Raw genomic sequence first — 12,494 nt, 5'->3', positions numbered from 1 at the left:
AAAAGCAAATGATCCTATATGCCTTTATAACATGGGGCGTATGAACCTCGTACCTCAACCCTTCTGTCAAGTTTGAACAGTTGTTAATTTATTGTTCGCTGCAGTAATTTGGCTTCGGGTTTTACAACAAATCAAGTGCTTTTGATCTCTAGCTAAGAGGGTCATTTGTGGAATGCTACGTCAAATTCGGCACAAATATTCAAGATATGCGGAATTTTATATTTGTGCAGTTTTTGAACTTCGGACGAGATAGCAACTCCCCCTTTTCAACGATTTATCATCATTTTTTAATCAAGTTTCTCAATTGTCAGAATTCTTTCAGTTTTGATTTCCACACAAAGATACTGAAGGTACAAAGATCTCACGAACATTTTATTTCTTTTCCCCTAACGATTACAGGAAGCACCCCGCGATTTTCATACGAAGAGAAGCGTACTAAGCTGTCGGACGAGTTTGTTGGTAACTTTTTGGAGTTCAACTGGAAAAGAAGGTGTTTCACGCCCACAGGTAAGGGTTAATTCGGGTGATTCACAATGCAGTGCGCCAACAAGAGTTTGCCAGGGAGAGTTAATTTTTTCCCCAGTGCATTGTGGAAGATGGTCGACAAATTCGTAGCGCGGGACATTTGAAATTGTTAGTTTTTTTTCCGGTCAGTTTCGTAAGCATATGGTTCGAGTATCCGTTTGCCCTTTTCTTTTATTTTTATCAATATGGTGTTTTTTGTTAGGCAGCAGAGCGCTATGCCCCAATCTATAACAAATCTGCTAAAATTGTCGACTGACACTCATTCGAATGGACCATGTTTTGTCGACCGTAAACTTGAAAAATGGACTCTCCATGGCAACTTTTTTTGGTGGCGCACTGTATTGTGAATCGCTCGAATTTCCGGTCCCAAAAGTGTTTTTCCAACCTGTTTTATTTTGTTTAGAGAGACCTTTTATCAATAATTTCGTCCAAAAGAAATTCCAGACAAGCTTAATATAAAAACTGTCAATATTAAATGCTTTTTTGATTATATTTTGAGACGCTAGTGATTGCTTAGTAGTACCGACGTCTCATTCACTCACGGCAAAGCTCACCAATGTGGATTCAAATGATCTTTGGAAGATTTTCAAAGGAACACACAAGGCCATTAAACACAACATTCTTGATTGTCTCTTTTCCTTTAATTATTTAACGAGTTAATAGCGCGATAAGCATTCAAATCCTCTTTTCTCTGCGATTTCAACGCTATATCACACATAACAATGCAATTAATATTTACTTATCCAGCATTATCGTAAGTACGATACAAGAACAAAACTGCCCAAGACGGTTTACAAAACACGCTTGCAAATTGATAATGAGCATTATTTCACACACCGTGCACTTTATATCCTAATGTGCACTGGTTGAGGAATGCGTCGTACAAAGCAGAGACGATAGTCACAGTGCTCAAATTCAATTAGCGGTTCTTTGAAATGTGTTTGAAAGCGTCAAATGATTGCAATCATTATTATCAACCAATCAGAGATAAAAGCCAAAGAGACACAGCATTGAAGTATCGTCTTTGCGTTTTCAAATCGTGCTCTTCAATGAAGCAATGTAATTTAAGAGATGCGATGTGACCGCTCATGAATTGAATAACAAATTCCACTATCACACCATCGTATGATTCGCTGATATCGCGACTACAGCTGCATTATGGAGTGACGAAATTCTACGTCAAGGTTAAAGACAAGGGGTAGACGTAAAATAAGACTAAACAAAAAAAGCAGCCTTTAAAAAGATAACACTAATCCGAAAGAGGAACTAGCATGACGTCATCTTTGCTGATTAGAATCGGAATGTGACGTGGACAGTTTCAAATTTTAAGTGGAGTAATGTTAACCAAGCCATTATTCAGGGTGGTGCAAAAAGAAGGAAACCCACTTTTTTGATAACAATTTTCACCTACTTGTTCAGCATATTTCAAAAATTCAATTTAATCGTATTTGATCTTTAAACATAACTGACGAAAAAACCGATTGCAAATGCATGTTTTGTCTCTGAGATATGGTAGTTGTTAAATGTCATGTGCCATACCTGTTTGTCCACGGACGGCGTTATTCCATCCGCTTGACTGAGCTCCGGTGCCTGATTTGAAGACAAAAAAAAACCACTACACTAAGACTTACACGTGGATAAGAGTGATTTTGGTGACTTGTATCCAAATTAGCATAATAACTCTATTCTTGCGATTTTTTAAAGATTGTTTTCATCACGTATGGTTGAAGAGCTATATTTCACAATATTAAACCGTTCCAATAAGTTAAACCCGAAAGAGGGTTTTCCTTCTTTTTGTACCACCCTGTATAAACGGAAACGCAACACCAATAACAGAAACAACAACAGCGAAATCAGCAACAGAGCAGCAACAGCGGCAACAGCGGCAACAGCGGCAACATCGGCAACAGCGGCAACAGCGGCAACAGCGGCAACAGCAGCAACAGCAGCAACAGCGGCAACAGCAACAACAACAGCAGCAACAACAGCAACATTAGCAGCAGTAGCAGCAGCTGCAGCTGCAGCAACAACAGCAGCAGCAACAACAACAACAACAACAACAACAACAACACCACCAGCAACAGCAACAACAGCAACAAGAACAACAAGAGCAACAACAGCATCAACAACAACAACAGCAGCAGCAACAACAGCAACAACAGCAACAACAACAGCAACAACAACAACAACAACAACAACAACAACAACAACAACAACAGCAACAACAGCAGCAACAGCAGCAGCAACAACAACAACAACAACAGCAAAACAACAACAACAACAGCAGCAACATAGCATCAGCACCAGCTGTTGCAGTATCATTATTAATAGCAACAGCAACAGTTATAAAAACAGTTTTATTCAGAGTACGAAGTAGGTTAAGCGTTGGTGGTTGTTTTGACTAGAAAATACAAACACACAGTTCCATTAAGACAAGTCTCCACAAAATCACATCCAAAGCCCACAATTTTGTCACAATCATTTGGCAACGAATCAAAATGTGAATCTCAATTTGGCGCCTTTTGATCTGGGGCTTAGCACGTTTTCACAGAATGTCTGACCTCCTTTTCCCATGTTGATAAAAAAGAAAGAGAAACACATTTGTGTCAACGAAAAATCGTGTAAATGGCATCACGTACCCAGCACATGTACAGAGAATCAGAAACGAACACCTGATTTTTGTGTGTGTTTTTTTTTACTGTTAAGAGATAAAGTTACAACTATTACTGCGGCGGGAGATAAACTTACGCCTGTTTTGTGGCAGAGATAAAAGTGCCATTCAATAATGTTTACACTAGAAACAAACGTCTTGACAAATCGAAACCATAACACCTTGTGATAAATTGTCGCCATCGCAAAGAATCTAATTTACCTTGATCAAACAGAGATAACTCTGGCCTGATTTTTACCCAAAGTCGTGACAATTTCTGTATGACAGTCATTCCAGTGCGATGCGTTGCCTGCGAGACAAATAACACAGACTCAGGTAACCGAATATTCGATTTTGTTTTGAGGGCTTCGATATCTGATACTCGATTATCGCACGACTGGGGTTGTACTCTTGAATAAACAAGACTCGTTAAAAAGTAGAATGTTTTACCGTGCAATGTCACTCACGATTTTGGTAAAGTTTCACTGAATGAAAACTCCCTATCTTGCGAACTTTTTTTCTATTTTAATTCAAGCGAAGTCGGAAATGAACAATTGTTGTTTGTACCACTCTCGACCTTCAACCAGGAAACATTCGAAATGAAACGAAATTGCCAATGTTGAATTGTGTAATTACATATCAGGATTAATGAAAGGGCTGTCCTTGGCTCCGCCCCCTCCTTTTGCTTCTACCAATCGGCGCTATTGATTGTGACGAGGCCAATTTGGTTTTCTTCTACAATAGATGAAGGACCGCCGTATCTAGAAATCAAGCGCTTTGAAACTAATGATGGTTTTCATTACTAGGGCTTTGCAGCAACGGGTAGTGTGGGTATCGGATACCTGACATCACCACGCGCGCATATCCGGCTACCTGCGTGAGAGTTCAAGATATAAAGTTACATTACGTTGTTAGTTTGTTGACACTTGTAAAAGGGTATCGACCCTCACCAACGCTTCACTCCGAAGGAAAGCATTTACTAATTATTGTCATGACTGTTTCTCTGTACGGTTCCAAATTGAAGCGCTGCCTTGCGAATGAATATCTTATTAATTTTACACCTCTCTGCGTTTTTGTACCATTCTCAAAGAGGAAGTATGATATTAACAGTCAATTCATGGCCAGGGTACGAAAACGTACAAACGCCATTCCGGAAAACATACAGGCACAAGATGAGCATGTTCGGAAGGACAATAATGAAACCAAGTCGACAGAAATCCTTCCGTTTCACCGGAGTTTCAGGTGAACATTTCCCCAGCGTCATCCTGAGCCCATTACTCTGCATCCAGTCGATAACATTACGCGCTTGATATCGGTAGTGACTTCAAGAATTACATCCTCCCATCAAGGAATGAGCAGCCGTGCTCTCGGCAGATAATCATCTTTAAGATGGTCGTCCGCATATTACTCCTAATGACATACACGTTTGCTCCGCTCTGCTGCTTGCGCGATTCATATCGGGGTACCGCTCGGCTTTTCTTTCTCCTCGGGCGGTTCCTGCGCTTGTCAGACGTTATTCCAGTCGCGATCGGTCGGTTTGGTTGCGTGGACATTTCTCGTGTCATTGTTCACTTTGAGTGACTAATAATATCAGATCAGGGCCTGGAGCTGCAGTCTACGGGGGTCGGGATTCCGGGGTTGGGTAAGATTACAGAATGTTTGTCTTCGTTTTCTTATTCTTTCTATTATACATGTGTAAATAAACAGTCCTCGTAACATAACTTATCAACCCCTTCGTTACACATTAAGCTTTTGAAAAAAGAATGCGACCTAATCTAACACCATGAGACGGCAGAGCTATATTTGAGTATCAGGGGCAAGGCACATCTTGCACACAAGAGAAGTACTGGGAAATAGTAGGACTTGTCCATGTTTTGACCCACATAATTTCCATATTCATCATATTTTGAATGTGTGTGTGAGAGATCATAATAAAGATCTGGCTCTGCTCTATCTAAAGATGAAATAGCTGTCTGTCGGCCTAGCGAAGTATTGGTCTAAGGCTCGAACGAAGACTAACAGTCCATGGCATAAAATAGAAGGCAGTTATTGGTTTAGTGCATGCCGAAGCAATCGAGGATGGTTCCGCAGGTTGTACACGTCAGGCGACTGTACCCATACTAGTCGTGTTAGTCGTATCTGCAGTCGTAATCCCAGACTCTCTGGACATCAACCCTATAGTCAGCATTCTGCTATCCTTTATAAGCAGGCGGCCAACACTACGAAGCCCCTATAAGTGCATACAAAGTGATGAGTGTAGAAACTAATATTGTGCTCACCTATTTCATCGACCGTGCGTATACTGAAAGTGCTAATCCCTACTCAGCAATGCAAATATCATTAGCCATGGTTAAAACAAGTCGTTTGATTCGCTCTTTTCACACTTCCGCCATGGGCATGCACAACCTCGATCTGGCAACTTTACACAAAATGATCATAGCCGGTTGAGTGATTCCCGTGTCGGGGTTCAGATCACTGAACCGGCTATTTTTATTGTGTAAAGTTGCCAGATCGAGGCTCTGCATGTCCAATGGCGGAGCGAATTGAACTAAAACTTCCAGTTGTACATAACGTTGATGTCGTCCACACACTATTTCAAATTTCAAAGAAAAAAAATGCATGGCCGTATCGGGGCAGGGGTCAGCCCTCTCTGTAGAAAGTAGAAAAGGATTGTGTTTGTAAGAGTAACGGTTCTTTCCATTCCTTTTTGTTTCTTCCTTTTTGTTTTGGCGGGCTGGGGGCGGAGGGATTGGTCTTATGTCAAACTATAAGAACTGGACTTCTTAAAATGTCAATGCACTCGTGGAATCCAGTTACGTATTCAAACTTTGACCAGCGCTCGCACTTAACACAACTTACGGCCCAAATTGGGTTAGAGCCAAAAGTTAAGAAAAAGGGGCGAGGGTTGCTTAAAAGCATTCATGTCCGGCGGCGACAGCGGAAACCCTTTCTCCTTGGCTTGGTTAAAAAAAAAACGCGGGGGAAGTTGCCGAGAATGGCCGGGAATTTGTATCAAAGGTGGGGGTCGCTAGTTCTTGAGAACTCGTAGTTTTTCCCCCGTTATTCGGTGTCAGTGTAAATGGGGAAGGAGAGATCAAGGCAGTGACCGTGCTGGTTTATTATTTTATTTAGCCCTTGTTGCCTGACTGATTCAGAAAGCAACAATTTCAGTAGCAGGAGGGGAACACATGGGAAACTCAGCTACCAGAATCAATAGAATTCCGCATGCTTGAGGAGGCTAATTGGTAGCAAAGATTGTTTATTTTGTATGTGATATTGACTGGAAATTCAAGTAGAATGTCCAGCGTTTTTTATTGTACAGACTGCACGCAGAAATGAGTTAAATAATCGATAACACGGACGCGCTTGGTGAAATGAAACGAATGAATTGCGCTCTCGATGTCCTCACGCTAAAAGTAAAATTGTTTGGACAAGAATATGGTACTTGATTCCAGCATCTCTGTCAGTTTCTTGCCTTCATTGTGACATTGAAATTATTTCCGGGACGGTTGAAAAGATGTCGTAGCTGTTTTTGGACCTTGGCGAATGAAAACAGGCAGCCATGGTGTCAAGTTTTTTTCGTAATTGTTTGAAATTCAATACCTTTGTTTACCCTTCTGTTGCTGCAGCGTTGTTGTTTTTTTAACTCAATCAACATTATTTATTTATTTATTTTATAATTTTTCGACTCATTGTTCTCAAAATTTAAAGAAACGCGGACCAGTCAGGGCTGCATTGTGAAGAGATTTTCGAGTGAGAAAGTGAATATTTGGTTGCAAGTAGTTTGTTTAAAACCCGTAGTGTGACGCCCTAATACGGAGACCCCTAAAAAGGACCTCGTGCTAGAAGGCAAACTAACCCCTCCTTGACCATCCTTCAATTTCGAAAACTCCTTTAAATGTTTCTCAACTTGCAGTGCAACTAGCTTGTTTGTGTATATATTCAGTACGTACTGGTCCTTCGTGTAACCGAACTCAGCCGAGAACATAACTTAAATACACTACACTGGACTACAGTTACACAGGAAGGCCCACCAGTTTAACTTTATGTACCAAGAACAGCTCCTAGAGCTTATAAACTATTGAAACCCTCCTTAAAATCTGTATTCTTAATTTATTCAATTACCAGTGTCACAATGAGGCTACATTGTAATTACATACCCTTACAAATTGAAGAATTTCGAGCGGACTTGCAATCCAACAGCAACAACAGTTATGTGATTCTCAGGTTGTTTACATGTGCGTGTACCCTGACCCGAACAAGATTGCATATAAAACACTATACCAGAGGGAACCAGACTGAACATGTTAATCCTCTGTCACAGATTTAAAAGTATTACATTATTTGTCCTTTGGAAACAAATATTTGGTTACATAATGTTTTGCTTTATTTTGTGTAATAAAACAATAATGAGAAAATAGACAGCGCCACCATTATAGTTGTGAAAGGTAATATGTCACAACTCATGACTTTCTGATCAAAATAGTTGGAGGATTTTTTCACTGATATCTCAAAATGCCCAAACTTCAGATAAGGTCATAGTGCAGATTCTGATTACACATGGTCTAAAGAGCAGGAATCTGTCCAAACATTATATCCCCTGATGCAAGATTCAGGTAAAAAGAAGCATTTGGCTGCCAGACTATTTTGTTTGACAAAGAAAGCTTATCTTCCGAACTCAAACGCCTATCTCGTGTGACGTCATTATCTCAATTACTTCAGTCCTATGACCGGACGTCATGGACAAATAATCTAATTTAGATCACAGAAAGCGAAGTTATGTTTTCAACCGAATTAATACTATGTTTTCCACATTTTGGCGCGGAGGTGACTGCATGCGTTACACAATAGCACAACAACATCGTGGGCAATTGTCGTGAATGCATAATGACATAATAGCTTCGTGGAAATGATTTTGGAGGCTAAGTCGAGTTTAACGACGTTGCTGGGATAATGATATAACGTTAAGATACAAGTCTACGAGCCTCATCCTTCCAAATCCCATTGGAAGGGAAAAAATAAACTCCTGGACACAATAACGAAATATGGCAACGGGCGGCGTTAATTTGATTTTCCGCCAATGAAGCAAGAGCGAGGATGAGTTTTCTTTCGGGGCAAGGTCGATGGCACTGAGACTCTGAGCTTGCAATACAAAGATTGCCTAGAAGATTCTGCGGGTTACCACGGGAAATGCTTACACCAATCTGTGAATTCGTACGGTGAACCTTAGCATTGCTTTTAGGAAATCTGCACTTTAAAACATGCACCTCAGGAAAAAAATCTCAGCCCACTGAGGAAAGAAAGAACAAACAAAAACAACAACAACAAACAAACACCCAACAAACAAACAAACACTCAAGAAACATACGTATTAAGCCATAGCTTTCAACGATGGACTTAAATGCAATCTTCAGAAATATCTCAATTTTCAAAAGGAAAAGCACATGGAAAAACAAACCTTAACAGTTCGAAAACGAAAAATGATTTTGGTGACACAAAAAGGAAAACAAGCAGATGTTTCAAAGATTGCAATAACATCAGTGGACAGGCATACAAAACCCCTCAACACAGCAAGAAAGCGAAACAACAATTGGAAAATCATGAATTAAAATTGGCGACTTGGCTCTCAAAGATTGAAAGGGATGCAACTTTTGAAAGATGAAAACCTACATCACAACAAACTCACTCGAAGCGGTTGGAAAGCAAACGGTTTTTGCACAAACAAGGACCATGACTTCACGAATGGACGCAAATGAGATCTTCGAAGAAATTGGAACTTACATCTGATGGAATTTGCATCAAAGGACTCGGAATTCAAACTGAGAGTTTTGGAAGCTCTTTCCTTAGCTAAGGCCCGCCAATAATCGAATGATATGAAAGTATTTGGAGCGAGATAATCAAGTGATTTCGAAACACAGGAATGCCGCGAAAAGTTTACTTGCAGCGGCTCTACCGGTACGTCCTCCGGGCACTCCGCTCTAATCCGCAGATAAAGAAAAACAATATTCAAGGGATAATCCATTTATGAGGTTTATAGCGGACACGCTATTCAATATAATTTATTCTTTTCCATTTTGGATGTGTGATAACACAACTGAATATTCGATTTCAATTCTGTTGAGTTTTTTTTAAAAACAAAAACAAAAACGCGCACCGAGTATATAATATTCATTGAATTTACATTGTAAATATAGACCAATATAACTGAATACTGCAGTCACATTTTTAATTTGTGAATATGGACCAAAACAACGGGATATAAAATATGTATTGTTATTTGCTTCTTTATCATTTTCCCCAAAACTCAATATTCAATATTCATGCCACTCATGGAGAATATGGAAGATATGAAAATTATACAAATTAAAACAAAAGACTGAATTTCAAATCACAACATTACAACTCGCAGCAATGTACTCCTTTAACCAATCAGCTTTGAAAAGTAAAAACAGGTAAGTATGTATTGAATGCAGGAAAGTCACATTGGTAGTGATGACATTGAGTGATTTTTTTTTGGCCATAAAATAATGATCAACCGTTAGAACAGTCCTGATCCATTAACCGATTTAAAACAAAAAAGTCAATTGAAGGTCAATCAATAACCAGGTGAAGTTCCATCTGAATTTCTTAGATATACACACGGTTTCAGCCCTGTTCATATCTGGAATCATTGATTCTACTTTGTTTTACTAACCTGAAATGCATTGCCATGAAATCCTACCTTAAGAAAACAAATTGAGGGCAAGTGTCATGGTTTGGTCAGTGTAGGACATTCTTGGCCTTGAGTACAAGTCACTGAGTGGTATCCAATAAATTAAACACTGCATAGAGGTGAAATTGGAGCCAGCTCGACTCATAACTTCGAGGATATGGCTTATCCAAACTGAAATATTGATGTTATGAGATCCCCAAAGCAAAGACCACTACCAGACCAAGTCCGCTCCTCGTGAATAATAAATGAACCGGAGATGCGTCTGGCTACCGCCTCGCTTGCTCCAGCCACTTCCGATGGGTGTATTTTGTTGAAACCATTACGATGTGAATATGACATCTTGCGGTTTGGCCACGCATCGCACAGGATCGATAAACTAGGCTTTTAGGAATTTTCTTCAAGAGCCAAGGGTATCAGTTGTCACTCTTATGGAAAATAAAAGACACATTTCACATTAGAGCGTGGCTTTGAATAACATGTATGTGTAAGGAAAACTGATGGTAATATAGGGCACGGGAGTGAATGAAATTTATGTACAGTACTAAATCTTTTGATACCTTTATGAACTAAAGCCCGGTTCATACTTCGTGCGAATGCGAAGCGAATTTGACGTCATGAAACATTCGCTGCGAAATTCGCCCGAGTTGAAATATGTTCAACTTTTACGACTTCGCAGCGCGAATACTTGCCACGACGTCACAAATGTGCGTTCGCTTTCGCGCCGAGTATGAACCGAGCTTAAGACGTACCGATTAATTTTAAGTTTTGCATTTTGCTTGAAAAATAACTTTTAAGAACTAACAGAACCCTGGTACCATCAGGAAAGAGAATTAAGCCCGGTTCATACTTCGTGCGAATGCGAATGCGAAGCGAATTTGACGTCATGAAACATTCGCTGCAAAATTCGTCCGAGTTGAAATATATTCAACTTTTACGAATTCGCAGTGCAAATACTTAGCATGATGTCACAAATTCGCGTTCGTTTTCGCTCTGGCGCCGAGTATGAATCGGGCTTTTACACCTTTTTCTGGTTTAGGAAACCAGCTGGAGAGCCAGGGACCAACGGTACAGGCTAGACCCCAGGGTCAGGGTTGGAGCGTAGGCAGAGACCGTGTATATACCGGATTTAAAGTAATTCGAGCTTACAGGACTATGCAACAGATTGTATTTTTCTCGGAAAAATAAAATCCTTTCAATTCTCAATGTCATATCTCGGTCCTCGACCAAATGTATTTGCTGCGAGTCAGAACACAGAATGTAAATTTAGTTATGTATTTATTTGTTTTATATTTATTTTTTTACACTTCTCCACTCGCTAATATAAAAAAAAACCAAGATATAAAAAATCACAGATTAAAAAATACCGAAAATTTACAATTTCAATAAATTGTTAAAAAAGAGTTTATGCCAGAAAAAAGAGTTTACGCTCGCTCAGAATTATTAAGCCAGTGAGTGGCAAGATGGAACAGGTGACTAACACCTCTACAAAGCCATCCTACTACAGGAAAACGAGATCCTATTATTTTTTTTATATTTAAGAAAAAAAAGAGGGGGCGGGGCGTATGATAGGTAGAAAAAGACCCAAAGGGAAAAACAAGGAAAAGAAGAAGGAAGAATTAAACAAGGGGGGGGGGTATGCGATACTAGAACTGAAAAGTGTTAATTTCAAGTGGAAGACTGGCGAGCGGAATAAAAGAAAACTGGCGAGCGGAATAAAGGAAATGGATATGGAGTTCAGTTGTTTTGACGATACAACCAAATCAAAGTCGACGACGACAATGACGCGACAGTGACGGTGACAATGACACGGAGTTGTAATCGAGTCAGTCACAAGTCAATTCACAAGTCAGGTCAGAAGTATCAAGAGATGAACAATGACAAAGGAATGACTTGTCACAGTTCATGTCAATAGCTTGTGATTTGACTAGGGACTGGATGACTAGTGATCGACTTGTCATTGACTTGTGATGGCTTGTGACAGACTCGATTACAACTCTGTAACGACAACGACAGTAACAACATCAGCAACAACAAAGATGACACTAACAACAACCGAAGTGACAGAACAACAGCAACGGCGACGTACGTCAACACAAATTAATTCGTAGGGTGCCAATGTATTCCCATACAACATGGAGATCTGGACATTGCACAAAAATGGGTTAATCTAACATCTATTTCAAGGCTCTTACAAATGTAGGCAAGAAGCTTGAAACAAAAAGTAAACAAACCCGCTCGCTCAGAATTATGTATATCTGTATTGACATTTCCTGAAAACCCAAATAAAATGCTGGAAATGTCTGTTTTGATTCAGCCGCTACTAAAACTTTCGCCGCCTCGAAAGGCAAAATGTCGACTATAATTTAAAAGGGATGCTTAATGGCTTTTCATTTGGAGGGCGACAGCAGACGCCGCTCCGCCGTGGTAGCGAAGAAAATGAGGGCTTCCTGCCGATGGATCCACTGCCGTTGCTCTGTCTTTCAATGACATCAAAGATGTGGGCGATTTTTTTTTTCTTTTAAGATGGTAATTCAGTGGGCTGACGTCAATTTTCGTTTTGACAATCGCTTAAGATGGGGCACAGATAACCGCACAAAGAGATATGGG

At 40.0% G+C, this 12,494-nt stretch overlaps 1 protein-coding gene across 1 annotated transcript in view; it reads left to right on the top strand.

Moving 5' to 3' along the window:
- The window catches only part of LOC119726218, a 32,293-nt gene that overhangs the window by 16,736 nt on the left and 3,063 nt on the right, over window positions 1-12,494 (top strand). Inside the window, exon 2 of the mRNA XM_038197828.1 lies at window positions 400-507. The gene's annotated coding sequence lies outside the window, so the exon portion shown is untranslated. The remainder of the gene's footprint in view (window positions 1-399; window positions 508-12,494) is intronic.

Source organism: Patiria miniata, unplaced genomic scaffold, assembly GCF_015706575.1.
Source record: "Patiria miniata isolate m_02_andy unplaced genomic scaffold, ASM1570657v1 HiC_scaffold_1, whole genome shotgun sequence".
NCBI classification, from domain to species: Eukaryota; Metazoa; Echinodermata; class Asteroidea; order Valvatida; family Asterinidae; genus Patiria; species Patiria miniata.
Note: the sequence above shows the minus strand (reverse complement) of the source record. Positions and strands in the feature narration are given on the sequence as shown.